At 39.4% G+C, this 12,480-nt stretch overlaps 1 pseudogene; it reads right to left on the bottom strand.

The window, feature by feature from the left end:
* The window catches only part of LOC134385749 (uncharacterized), a 283,268-nt pseudogene extending 277,906 nt beyond the window's left edge, over positions 1 to 5,362 (bottom strand).
* Positions 5,363 to 12,480: the final 7,118 nt, after the last annotated feature.

Raw genomic sequence — 12,480 nt, 5'->3', positions numbered from 1 at the left:
CAAATGTACAGTAGCAAAAATATTTAACACATATGTAACAGAAAAGGAATTAATTGTTTGAAAATTAATAAAGAAGAACACTACCCAAAAGGAAAATGGTGTCTTAACCCAAATTCCCAGAAAACAGAGCTGGAGTCAAGCTTATGTGGCAATGCTTTATCGGATGATGCAATCTCAGGGCAGAAAGACTGAGAGAAATAGAAAATAGGACGAAGAGAAAAAAGAAAAATCAAAATCCAAAAACCAAGTCCATCTTAAGGAGGGAAAAGAAATTTATCTGCCCATTCTTTCCTGCTCCCTCTCCCCCATTTGTTAAGATTCATCCTCTGGGGAGTTAACCTTCTAGGTTGCATCCCTTGGCCTCTTTGGGAAGTCAGTTCCACTACTTGTGCTACGGTGCTTCACCCAAGTCCAGAAATGATGGGAGGACCCAGAAACTCTGAGTGAGTGGCAGGTGTGCCCTGGGCAGCAGAGCCGTGGAGGTCCAGAGATTCATTTGCAGTTGTTAATGGAACATGTTGAAGGTAGATGAGGTTGAGGGAACCTAAGAGAAATATGTGTCACAAATGGCCAAAGAAAATGAAAAGAAAATTCATCAAAGAATGATAACAATTCAGTATAAATCAAAAATGCTATTAAAATAACAAAATGTATATATACATCTGTCGGGCTGGATCACAGACCCCTCTGCCCCGTGCTGCACAGGTCCTGAGTCAGGTAAGTGAAAGAAAAACTGAGAAGCCGCTGGCAAAGTGGACATGCTTTATTCTTCAGACATAAGATCCTCTGACCAGTGCTTCAGAACCACTGCCTTCCATACTGAAAGTACACAATAGTGGCAATGAGCCAAGGGGTACGCGGGTGCACACACACACTAACTCTACTCTTAAGTAACTTGTTTACAACGGATATGCTGAATTATACCCAGCTGGATATGAGGTGAGAGGGGCTGTCTAAACTAACTCCATTTTCCTCACACTCCACCCCTTCAGGATCTCTTGCCATACAGTCTATGCATTCAGAAACTTCTGTGATGTTCCCTTAGCGAGGATAAGTGACCCTTGCATTCACATAACCTCCGTACCTATTGTACGTTCTATACACCTTGAGACTTGTCCCCATAGCTCTATCCTTTCAACTATTAGCCGTGAAAACCCCACCCATACATATGTCCAGTTAGTAGTCATCATTGGGATGACTTTCCACAGGAATCCTGCAGCCAAACTGGCAGGAAACTCAGTGCATATTCAGTAAGCTGATACATTGGCCACACAAGCATATGTTTGTGTCCAGTTGACTCTGGTGCCTGCAGCCACAATACTATGGGTAAAAAAGACAAAAAGGTTATTGACACCAATAGAGAGAGTTCCCATCCCTATGGCAGAATACATTCCAGCTTACCATCTCAGAAAGAATGGTTGCAGGAACAGGTGCTGAGGCTTTATGCAACAGAGCCTCCACTGAAGAGGGCCTGCCTTTGCAGGTCTCTCATTTAAGACCCTGACTATTGGCCATAACTGCCATGTCCACCCCTTCAGGGATGGGGGTTGGTGGACAGCCTTAGTCCCCTTTTCAGAAGACCATTGTATTGTTCAATCACTCCCACTGCCTAGGGATGATATGGCACATGTAACTTCCACTGAATGGACAACTAAGAAGCCCATTTCTGTACTACATGTCCAGTAAAGTGGGACATTATCACTATGACCAGGGGCTGAACGTACATGGCCGTAAGGCTATTTAACATCTTAATAGTGCTTACCTGGTCTGGGGCCTTACAAGGCCATACAAATAGAAGACCAGTAGCCATATCAATGGCTGTAAAGATGTACCTAAAATTCTCTGATGTGAGAAGCAGTCCCACAAAATCCACTTGCCATCAAGTCAGGGGCACCTTTCCTTCAGTTATCTGCCCATCGGTATGCAGCACCCATCAGGGGTGTGGACTCTCTTGAGTGCACACTGGACAAATGTGACATTTGTTCAATACATATTTCCATTTTATGGGCAGGTTCCACTTTTGAGCCATTGACCACACGGTCTTGCTGCCAGCATGCTGCATCCATTGATGTAACCACTGGACCACATCAGTGGTTGGAGCTCTCTCCAGTCATCTTACCTTAGCCAATGCATCAGCTTCATCATTGCCTGGACTGGCTAAGGGAAAATGTCCTATGACATGGAAATTTTCATGTCCTAATTCCCATAATTCCTGCCACATGGCTTGTCCCCACAGGGGCCAGTGGCCTACCATCCACCATTGATATTTCCAAGTACATATGCAAAGGGTAAAACCCTTATATACGACCCGCTCATATTGTTCCAAATGATCTAGCACTGTTGGAGCTGCATTGGTTAAATCTGCAAGAGAATCAGAGGTTAGTAAGATATCATCTATTGGCATGGTCCACACCATGGCGGAGTCCTGAAAGGAATAGCTTGGGCTGCCCTCTCTGAGTTGGCAAGGCTGCTGGAGGGAGAGCTGCTGGCAGGACTGCAGCTACGAGCACTTGCTTTCACTGTAAGGGTCTCTGCCTTGGCATAGTGGTACTGCTTTTACTCTCTCTTTTGATGTTTTGGTTAGCATGGCAGTTTCCTGAGTTTCCAAAAGATGCAGAAAATGACACACAAACAGTTGTTGTCATAAAATTAGATAGTTCCACCAAAGATCCGGGAAGATTAAACATTCCAAATTGTCCCTTTTGAGTCAATTAATTATGCCAACGGATGTTTCAAAAACATCGGTTATGATTAATCATGAGCAATTGCCTTTACCAGAGAAATTCATAAATAAAAGAAGTCCTGATCCTCTTCCCACCATCTGAGTAAATGGTTACATGGGATATAAAATGATGAAGGGAAAAATTTGGTACCCTCCCAGGGGACGTCCAAAGTATGATCTAAGTTGGCAAATGTCATTTACTGGAGATTGTATTAATGGCATGAGAATGGTTGGCATTAATGAGAAATTATATGATTGGGATAAATTAAGTATATGGGAATGAAATCGTAGAATTCCCTTTACTTGGTGGTGTCCAGTTTTAAATAAATCATTAAGAATCAGGTGTTGGGATAAAAATATATGCTGTAAAATTATTAAACCTGCAAAACTAGATCTTAGAAAAATAAAAGAGTACACCTAGTTTTGTGAGGGATGGTGCTGTGCACAAGGACACTTTAACATTTAGATAAAGATTACAGGGCCATAGTCAATGCATATCCTTAAAATGTGCATGATAATGCTGCTCAAATATCCACTGTTCTTTTTCCATATGAACAGTAGGTTCATTTACATTTAAGACAAAATAGCTGCCACCCTATTAATAGGGTGGATATTAACCACAGCTTGCTAACAGAAAAAGGTCACAAGATAACTTCAAGACAATGAAGGGATGGTTCTAGTCTTATAACCTGATCCCAGGAAAAAGAAGCAAGAGTTGATCACCCGAGACATACTGACAAAAGGAAAGGACTGGCTGACCTCTAAAAAAGTTTCTTCCCTGCATTTTGGACTATTGATTTAAGCTTGCTGATACTATAAAAATAGTACCCAAAACCCCCCTGCAGAGAAAAATCTAAATAAAAGGCATTGTCTCATGATCTACTGGGCTCCAGCTGCAACACACTGACAGCCCACAGAGAGAGAATGTGCATATTGATGCATTGAGGTCTCCATCTGTGTTTGTTATTTTCACCGACCCTCTTCATCACTTTTCGGGTACCCACCCCTCTCTGAAGCTGGACTTCGGCAATCTATCTAATGAAACATTGTAACCATGCTGGGCCTAGTCTACCTGGCTAGGCCCCAGCCTCTAAACCATGACAGATGGTTGGGCTATGCAGGTAGCCTTGGGGCAACACTTGAAAAGTCCAGTGCCTTCCCTCCCAGGTGAAGGCAAATTGATTTTGGCTATCAGCCAAGGTTGGGATAGAGAAAAAAGCATTTGCTAGGTCCAATACATAATGAAAAGTTCCTAGCTGAATCATCAGCTGATTCATCAATTTGTGAACCAAAGGCACAGCCATGTGCAAAAGAGGCACTACTGTGTTCAGTTCCTGATAGTCCACAGTTATTCTCCAGGTACCATCACATTTTTTCACCGACCATATCAGGGCGTTAGATGAGCTATGTGCAGGACGAATAATGCCAACCTTTTCTAACTCCAATACAGTGGCACCAATCTCTGCATGTCCTCCTGGCAGGTGATACTGCTTCACATTGACTACACATCTTGGCTTGGATAACATCTGTGAGTCATGTTTAGCATGTCCCCACAGCACAGGCTTCACTTTTTGTATCCACAGCTAGAGTTCTCCAACCATTGTTCACAGGTGTAACCCATAAAGCACATCTATACCCAAGATGTATTTGGATACAGGAGATACATACACAATATATACACAAGGGGGCAATCATTCAATGCTCACTGGCAAAGACACAGCTTAGACTGTAATAGTCAGTTCTCCATAACCATCAACATTCATTGTGGCCCCTGGAAACTTATCTGGGTTGCCAGGCATCAGGCTCCGGTGTCCACCAGTGCTAACACACGCTGTACATTTGTCTCAGACCAATATATAACTAGGTCAACATGATGCCTCCAGTCCTTGTCTGCCCCCAAAAGATGAGCATCTCAGCCTGAAAGAGAACAGCCAAAAGAGAACAGTCCAACCGCCTCCACAAAAGCAACCAAAAAATCTTTAAAATTCACTGGGTGTACCTTACCACCTGTTTCCAGACGTTTAGTGAAACATTGTTTGGAGTGCAATTGTTGCCACAGGCAAACATGACCACATTTCATTGTCAGTCAGTTTTTTCCCTATCAACTCCTGCCATAAGCAAGTCAAACCGCCTCTGCATATGGCTGGTCTTGCTTGGTCCCTTCAGGGTAAAATCCTGAGCATTTCTTGGGGGTTTAGTCTTAGCCACCTTTCTGATCCCTTTTGTTTGTCTCCTCTCCTCTGCTTTGCCCAGACTGGCCATCATGGTCTTCACTTCATGTATGGGGTGCCCAACATATGGGTCCAATATAGCCACCAGCAACCCAAAGGACATTGATGGAGCATTTTGAAGCACTACATCCCTCATGCTGCCTGTAACGTGTTCATCATCCCGACCAAGGGTGTTCACATTAAACATGGACTGTTGCATCCCCAGCTCGTGAATCACTTGGACCAGCTTGGCATATGTCTTCCATTTAGTCATGGTTACAGGCAGTTCTCTGGCATTTGTCCAAATGGTCCAGAGAGCTGCATTCACCCATTCCATCAAGGACTGCTTATTCTGTCCCAGTGCATATCTGCTGTTCTGTAACCACTGCCGCAGGGATGGGAACATGATGATGGAAGCCAACTTTTCCATCTCCTCACCAGAGCACACTATGCCAGCCACCCTTAGGTCCCACAGCCACAAAAGCCAAGCAGCTAGGGTTTTGCCCTGTTTCTGCCGAAGCTGTTTTCCTAAGTCCACCAACTCAGCTTGAGTATAGGGGACATAAGTAGTGAATTGGGTAACTTGTGGGTTGCCTCCTGGTTGTCTGCCTTGTCCTATGGGCTGCTTGTGCTTCAGTTTCTGATGCACAACAGGTCATGCCAGGGGATGCATAGTCTTCTCCACCTCACCATCAGGTTCATCATCATCCCTGGTGTCAAAAGCAGGAGTGGCCTGTTGCTGTACTTCAGCCTCCAGAACAAGTACCCACACTTCCAACAAGTCTGTTTTCTGCTGCAAATCTCAAAGCTGCGCTGCTTCATGGAGTGCCTGGTCCATGTTGACTCGTAGTACAGTGAACAACAGCCAGACCCCAGCCAACAGGAAAACGGCTGCCAGGTACCACATACTTGAGGGTAGCCACATTTCCTCCCCCTCCTAAGGGGCTAGTGGCTCCCTTACCACTCAGAATCCTGATGACAACTATGCCAGTTGTCAGGCTGGATCACAGACCCCCTTGCCCTGTCCTATGAAGGTCCTGAGTCAGGTAAATGAAAGTAAAAGCGAGTTGCTGCTGGCAAAGTGGACATGCTTTCTTCCAGATGCAAGCTCCACCAGCCAGTGGTTGAGAGCCGCTGCCTTCCATACTGAAAGTACACAATAGTGGCAATGAGCCAAGGGGAACACGGGCATGCACATGCACTAACTCTACTCTCATGTAACTTGTTTACAAAGGAGGTGCTGAATCATACCCAGCTGGATATGAGGGGAGAGGACCTGACTAAACTAACTCCATTTTCCTCACAACATCAGATTGACAATATTTAAGAGTGAAATCCGTTATTAAAAAGTGTGTAGAAAAGAGTGATCCTTTCATAGTATTGGAAGTAGATGTAGCATAAATTGGTATAGTTTACTTGAAGGCAAAATGCATGATATATCAAATATTAACTACATAAGCACAGTTAATGGAAGATGTTAACATTTGAAAGCTGGGCAAAGATTACACAGGAACTCTGTATGATCATTATAAGGAATCATTGTAATGTTTCTAAATGTAAATCTAAAATTATTTTAAAATAAAAATGTAAATACGATTAGCAGCATGCATAATCTCCAACCAATTTATTCTATAATTTATTCAATAAAATAATTGCACAAATACACAAATTCAAATCTATGGAACAAATTCAATGAAAACCTATTTGTAATAGCAAAAATTAGAAACATAAATAAGATGTTTAAATAAAATAGATTATCCATTCTCTGAGGTACCATATAATAGTTAAAATGAAGTAGTCTCTGTGTTAGAGACATGGAATTATCTCTAATATAGAATTTTAACTGGCAGAAAGAAAATTTGGAAGAAACACATTTACTATCTTATCTATGTAAAAAGTTACATGTTAAATCCACACAAATACATGATGTAATTTAAATGTATATTGCAACGTAAAAGGAGCCTTTCTAAAAAGACTATTTATGATTATGAGGGTACTTTAAAAAGTTAGTGGTAAGATAAAAAGATAATATATATGGCTTTAATTATGTTGAGATACTTTCCATCTATACCTAACTTATAGAGGGTCTTTGTCATGAATGAGTCCTGAACTTTATCAAATGCTTTTTCAGCATCTATAGAGATGATCATATGGTCTTTGTGTTTGACTTTATTAATATGGTGTATCACATTTATTGATTTGCATATGTTGAACCAACCTTGCATCCCTGGGATGAATCCCACTTGATCGTGGTGAATAATTTTACGTGTGTGTTGCTGTATTCTGTTTGCTAGTATTTTAGTGAGGATTTTTGCATCTATATTCATCAAGGATATTGGCCTGTAGTTTTCTTTTTTGGTTATATCTTTACCTGGTTTTGGTATCAGGATGATGTTTGGTTCATAGAATGAGTTTGGGAGATTTGCGTCCGTTTCAATCTTTTGGAATAGTTTGTAAAGAATCGGTGTCAAGTCCTCTTTGAATGTTTTGTAAAATTCTGCTGTGAATCCATCTGGTCCTGGGCTTTTCTTTGTTGGGAGCCTTCTGATAACAGCTTCAATCTCCTTTATTGTTATTGGTCTGTTCAAATTTTCTATGTCTTCATGGTTCAGTTTTGGGAGCTTGTGTGTGTCCAGAAATTTATCCATTTTCTCCAGATTTTAAAATTAGTTGGCGTATAGTTGTTTATAGTAGTCTCGAATGATTCCTTGCATTTCAGATGAATCAGTTGTAATATCACCTTTTTCATTACTAATTTTTGTTATTTGAGTCTTCCACTGCCAATATCATCCTGAATGGGGAAAAGATGAAAGCTTTTCCTTTAAGAACAGGAACTAGACAAGGATGCCCACTCTCACCACTCCTATTCAACATAGTGTTGGAAGTACTAGCCAGAGCAATCAGAGAAGAGAAGGAAATAAAGGGCATCCAGATTGGAAAAGATGAAGTCAAACTGTCCCTGTTTGCAGATGACATGATCCTATATATCGAACAGCCTAAAACCTCCACAAAAAAACTGTTGGAATTGATAAATGATTTCAGCACAGTAGCAGGATACAAAATCAACACACAAAAATCAGTAGCATTTCTTTTCTCCAATAGTGAACATGCAGAAGGCGAAATCAAGAAAGCCTGCCCATTTACAATAGCCACCAAAAAAATACAATACTTAGGAATTGAGTTAACCAAGGAGGTGAAAAATCTCTATAATGAGAACTACAAACCACTGCTGAGAGAAATTAGAGAGGATACAAGAAGATGGAAAGATATCCCATGCTCTTGGATTGGAAGAATCAACATAGTGAAAATGTCCATACTACCCAAAGTGATATACAAATTCAATGCAATCCCCATCAAAATTCCAAAGACATTTTTCTCAGAAATGGAAAAAACTCTCCAGACATTAATATGGAACAATAAAAGACCACGCATAGCCAAAGTAATGCTGAGCAAAAAAAATAAAGCTGGAGGCATAACACTACCTGACTTCAAGCTATACTACAAAGCTATAATAACCAAAACAGTATGGTACTGGCATAAAAACAGACCCACTGACCAATGGAATAGAATAGAGAATCCAGAAATCAACCCACACACTTACTGCCATCTGATCTTTGACAAAGGCACCAAGCCTATTCACTGGGGAAGGGACTGCCTCTTCAGCAAATGGTGCTGGGATAACTGGATATCCATATGCAGGAGAATGAAACTAGATCTATACCTCTCACCATATACTAAAATCAACTCAAAATGGATTAAGGATTTAAATATACACCCTGAAACAATAAAACTTCTTAAAGAAAACATAGGAGAAACACTTCAGGAAATAGGACTGGACACAGACTTCATGAATATGACCCCAAAAGCACGGGCAACCAAAGGAAAAATAAACAAATGGGATTATATCAAACTAAAAAGCTTCTGCACAGTAAAAGAAACAATTAACAGAGTTAAAAGACAACCAACAGAGTGGGAGAAAATATTTGCAAAATATACATCTGACAAAGGATTAATATCCAGAATATATAAGGAACTCAAACAACTTTACAAGAAGAAAACAAGCAACCCAATTAAAAAATGGGCAAAAGAGCAAAGTAGGCATTTCTCTAAGGAAGATATACAAATGGCCAACAGACATATGAAAAAATGCTCATCACTCAGCATCCGGGAAATGCAAATCAAAACCACATTGAGATACCATCTAACCCCAGTTAGGATGGCTAAAATCCAAAAGACTCTGAACGATAAATGCTGGCGAGGTTGCGGAGAAAAAGGAACTCTCATACATTGTTGGTGGGACTGCAAAATGGTGCAGCCTCTATGGAAAATGGTATGGAGGTTCCTCAAACAATTGCAGATAGATCTACCATATGACCCAGCTATCCCACTGTTGGGAATATACCCAGAGGAATGGAAATCATCAAGTCGAAGGTATACCTGTTCCCCAATGTTCATCGCCGCACTGTTTCCAATAGCCAAGAGTTGGAACCAGCCCAAATGTTCATCATCAGATGAGTGGATACAGAAAATGTGGTACATCTACACAATGGAAAACTACTCAGCTATAAAAACGAATGAAATACTGCCATTTGCAACAACATGGATGGATCTTGAGAGAATTATATTAAGTGAAATGAGTCAGGCAGAGAAAGAGAAAGACCACATGTTCTCACTTATTGGTGGGAGCTAAAAATTAATATATAAATTCACACACACACACACACACACACACACACACACACACACACACAAAACCGGGGGGGTGGGGGTGGAAGAAGATATAACAACCACAATTACTTGAAGTTGATACGACAAGCAAACAGAAAGGACATTGCTGGGGGGGGCGGGGAGGGAGGTTTTGGTGATGGGGAAACAATAATCAATCATAATGTATATCGACAAAATAAAATTTAAAAAAATAAAATAAAAAATAAAGTCATCAGAACAACAACAACAAAAAATGATAATATAATCTTTCCACAAACTTTTTGAAGTACCCCCTTATATGACATTATGGAAAAGGCAAAATTATAGACAGGGTAGATAGATCAATGGTTACCAGGACATTTTGGGGGAGAGTGAATAAATGAAAACTGGGAAATTTTAGAGCAATAAAAGTATACTGTATGATACACTAATGGTAGATATATGCCACTATGCATTTGTTAAGACCCATGGAACATCCTAGCACTGAGTGAACTTTAATGCATTCAAGTTTTAAAAAACCATATAGGGGGCCAGGGAATCCTAGGATGAAATGCCGACTATAAAAACAAATCTAACTGTAATAAAAATTTATGAAACAACCTGATTAAAAAAGATGTGGAAAAAGGTACCGACCTTGGAAATGAATGGAGACAATAATATTGAAGGCAAAAGAAACTGTATATATGCACTATACTCTAATCGATGAAAGTAACTTTCCATGATAACATCAGCTAACAATTCTGAAATCACTACACATATTTATTGGAATCAATTAATTAAGTAAATGGATGGTCGTTTCTCACCATTGGAGTGGGAAGTTACAGATAAGCAAGGGGTGAAGGATAGAATGATCCATGTGGTAATGGGCTAGATAGAGTTGAAGGCATCAATAGGAACTTATGCTTAGCTTAACATAGATACAGTTGAATACATATGGAAATGTTTATAGATATGCGTATGAACACAGATTACTCTGTGCATATATATTTCCTTGCTCTGTCAGCAGAGAGGTCCTAGAAGCATTGACATCACAGGAATATGAGCAAACCTACATCTAGAGCCAAGATCTTAGTTTCTAATATCATTCACAAATAAAAAGAAAAAGGGATCTTTGAGAAATGGCTGATTTTACAACTGGGACAAAAATACACAAGATGATTCTAGACCATCTTGTCATGCCAGAAAGTAAGGTTGTGCTAAAAGGAGAGAGGGAGGGAGGGAGGGAGGGAGGGAGGTAGAGGAGAGAGAGAGAGAGAGAGAGAGAGAGAGAGAGAGAGAGAGAGAGAGAGAGAGAGAGAGAGAGAGAGAGAGGGAAAGGGAGGAAGGGAGGAAGGGAGGAAAGAAAAGAAAGAGAAAACTATAATGACAGGATATGTCAAAAGGACACAAGAGCCAACTGAAATAGAACCAATGTATAAAAGTCTAACAATCTGAGCAAAAATAGTAAGAAAGCAGTATTGGGTTGTAACACATTGTCTAAAATAAATATGCATACTGAGATAAATAAATGGTTAAATAAATAAATAAATAAATTGGACAAGAGACAATTCTCCTGTGCAGAAGAATTCCATGCACTTTATGAACATACTCTGTCCTGAAGGAAGAGAAGGATAACTACACATTTTCAACCAGGGTACACATAGTAAATTCCTTTCAAAGAAAACAGTAAAAAGAGAACAGTATGTCAGGCCAGGGTGGAGGGTGGAAAAGTGTAAGTACAGTACAGAAATCTGACAAACACCACCTATGGGTGACATAGGTTAATACCAAATAGTAATGTCTTGTTGATAGTAAATACTCTAGATATAAGATGAAAATGGTACTTTACCTCTACAATTTTCTGTAAAAATACTGATAAAACCTATGTAGCCTTATCATGAGGAAAACATTAAATAAATCTCAATTTGAAGTGTTCTAAAAAATGCCTGACCAGTACTCCTCAAAACTGTTAAAGTCATCAAAAATAAGGAAAGTCTGAGAAACTGTCATGACTTTAGGAGACATAACAACTAAATATAATGTGGTGTCCTGAATAGGACATTAGAATAGAAAGAGGATATTAGGCAAAAACTAAGGAAATCTGATTTAAGTATGGACCTTATTAACAATAATGCATTAATATAGCTCCATTAATTGTGACAAAAGTACTGTACTAATGTAAGAAATTAATAAACTGTGAGGTATATGGAAAGTCTTTGTAGTGTATCTTCTCCATTTTTTGTAATATAAAATTATTGTAAATTAAAAATTTCATTTAGAAACTTCTAAATGTCAACATATATTCCAGAGATTTGTGTATAACCATATGAAGCAAGCTCTTATCTTATTCCATTTTCCAGCCCTTAAAGAACTACTCCACTATGTTTTTCTTTGCCTTTACATCTTAGGGCTTTGAATATGGTCAGTTAATTTGTTACTCTGTGGAGCATCTTACATACGAGTGAATAAATTTTATAATCACACATGAGTATTTAAATATCAACACAATTTTTAAACTGCATATAGATTTGTTTTATTCACATAAGATGTTTTTACCATAATAAAGATTTTATAATTTCAAAGTGAAGACAAGGAATTGAAATCCAGCTTTTATTTTCTTTGTACTATGCACTTATCCAATCCTTTTTGGACTGAGCAACATAGGTCTTGAAGTTTTAGAAAAATATGGCTTAGTTATATCCAACCTCATGTTTGATGAAGTCACTTTTCATTATTCCAGTTTCTGAATTTTTCCATTTTCATGGGTATTGACAACCAGAAATTAAAAGAAAAAGAAAAATAACAAATTATATACCTTCTCTAATATCAAGTACAATGTAATGGTGTAAAATGCTCAATTGT

The sequence above is a fragment of the Cynocephalus volans genome, chromosome 9, assembly GCF_027409185.1.
Source record: "Cynocephalus volans isolate mCynVol1 chromosome 9, mCynVol1.pri, whole genome shotgun sequence".
Taxonomy (NCBI): domain Eukaryota; kingdom Metazoa; phylum Chordata; class Mammalia; order Dermoptera; family Cynocephalidae; genus Cynocephalus; species Cynocephalus volans.
Note: the sequence above shows the minus strand (reverse complement) of the source record. Positions and strands in the feature narration are given on the sequence as shown.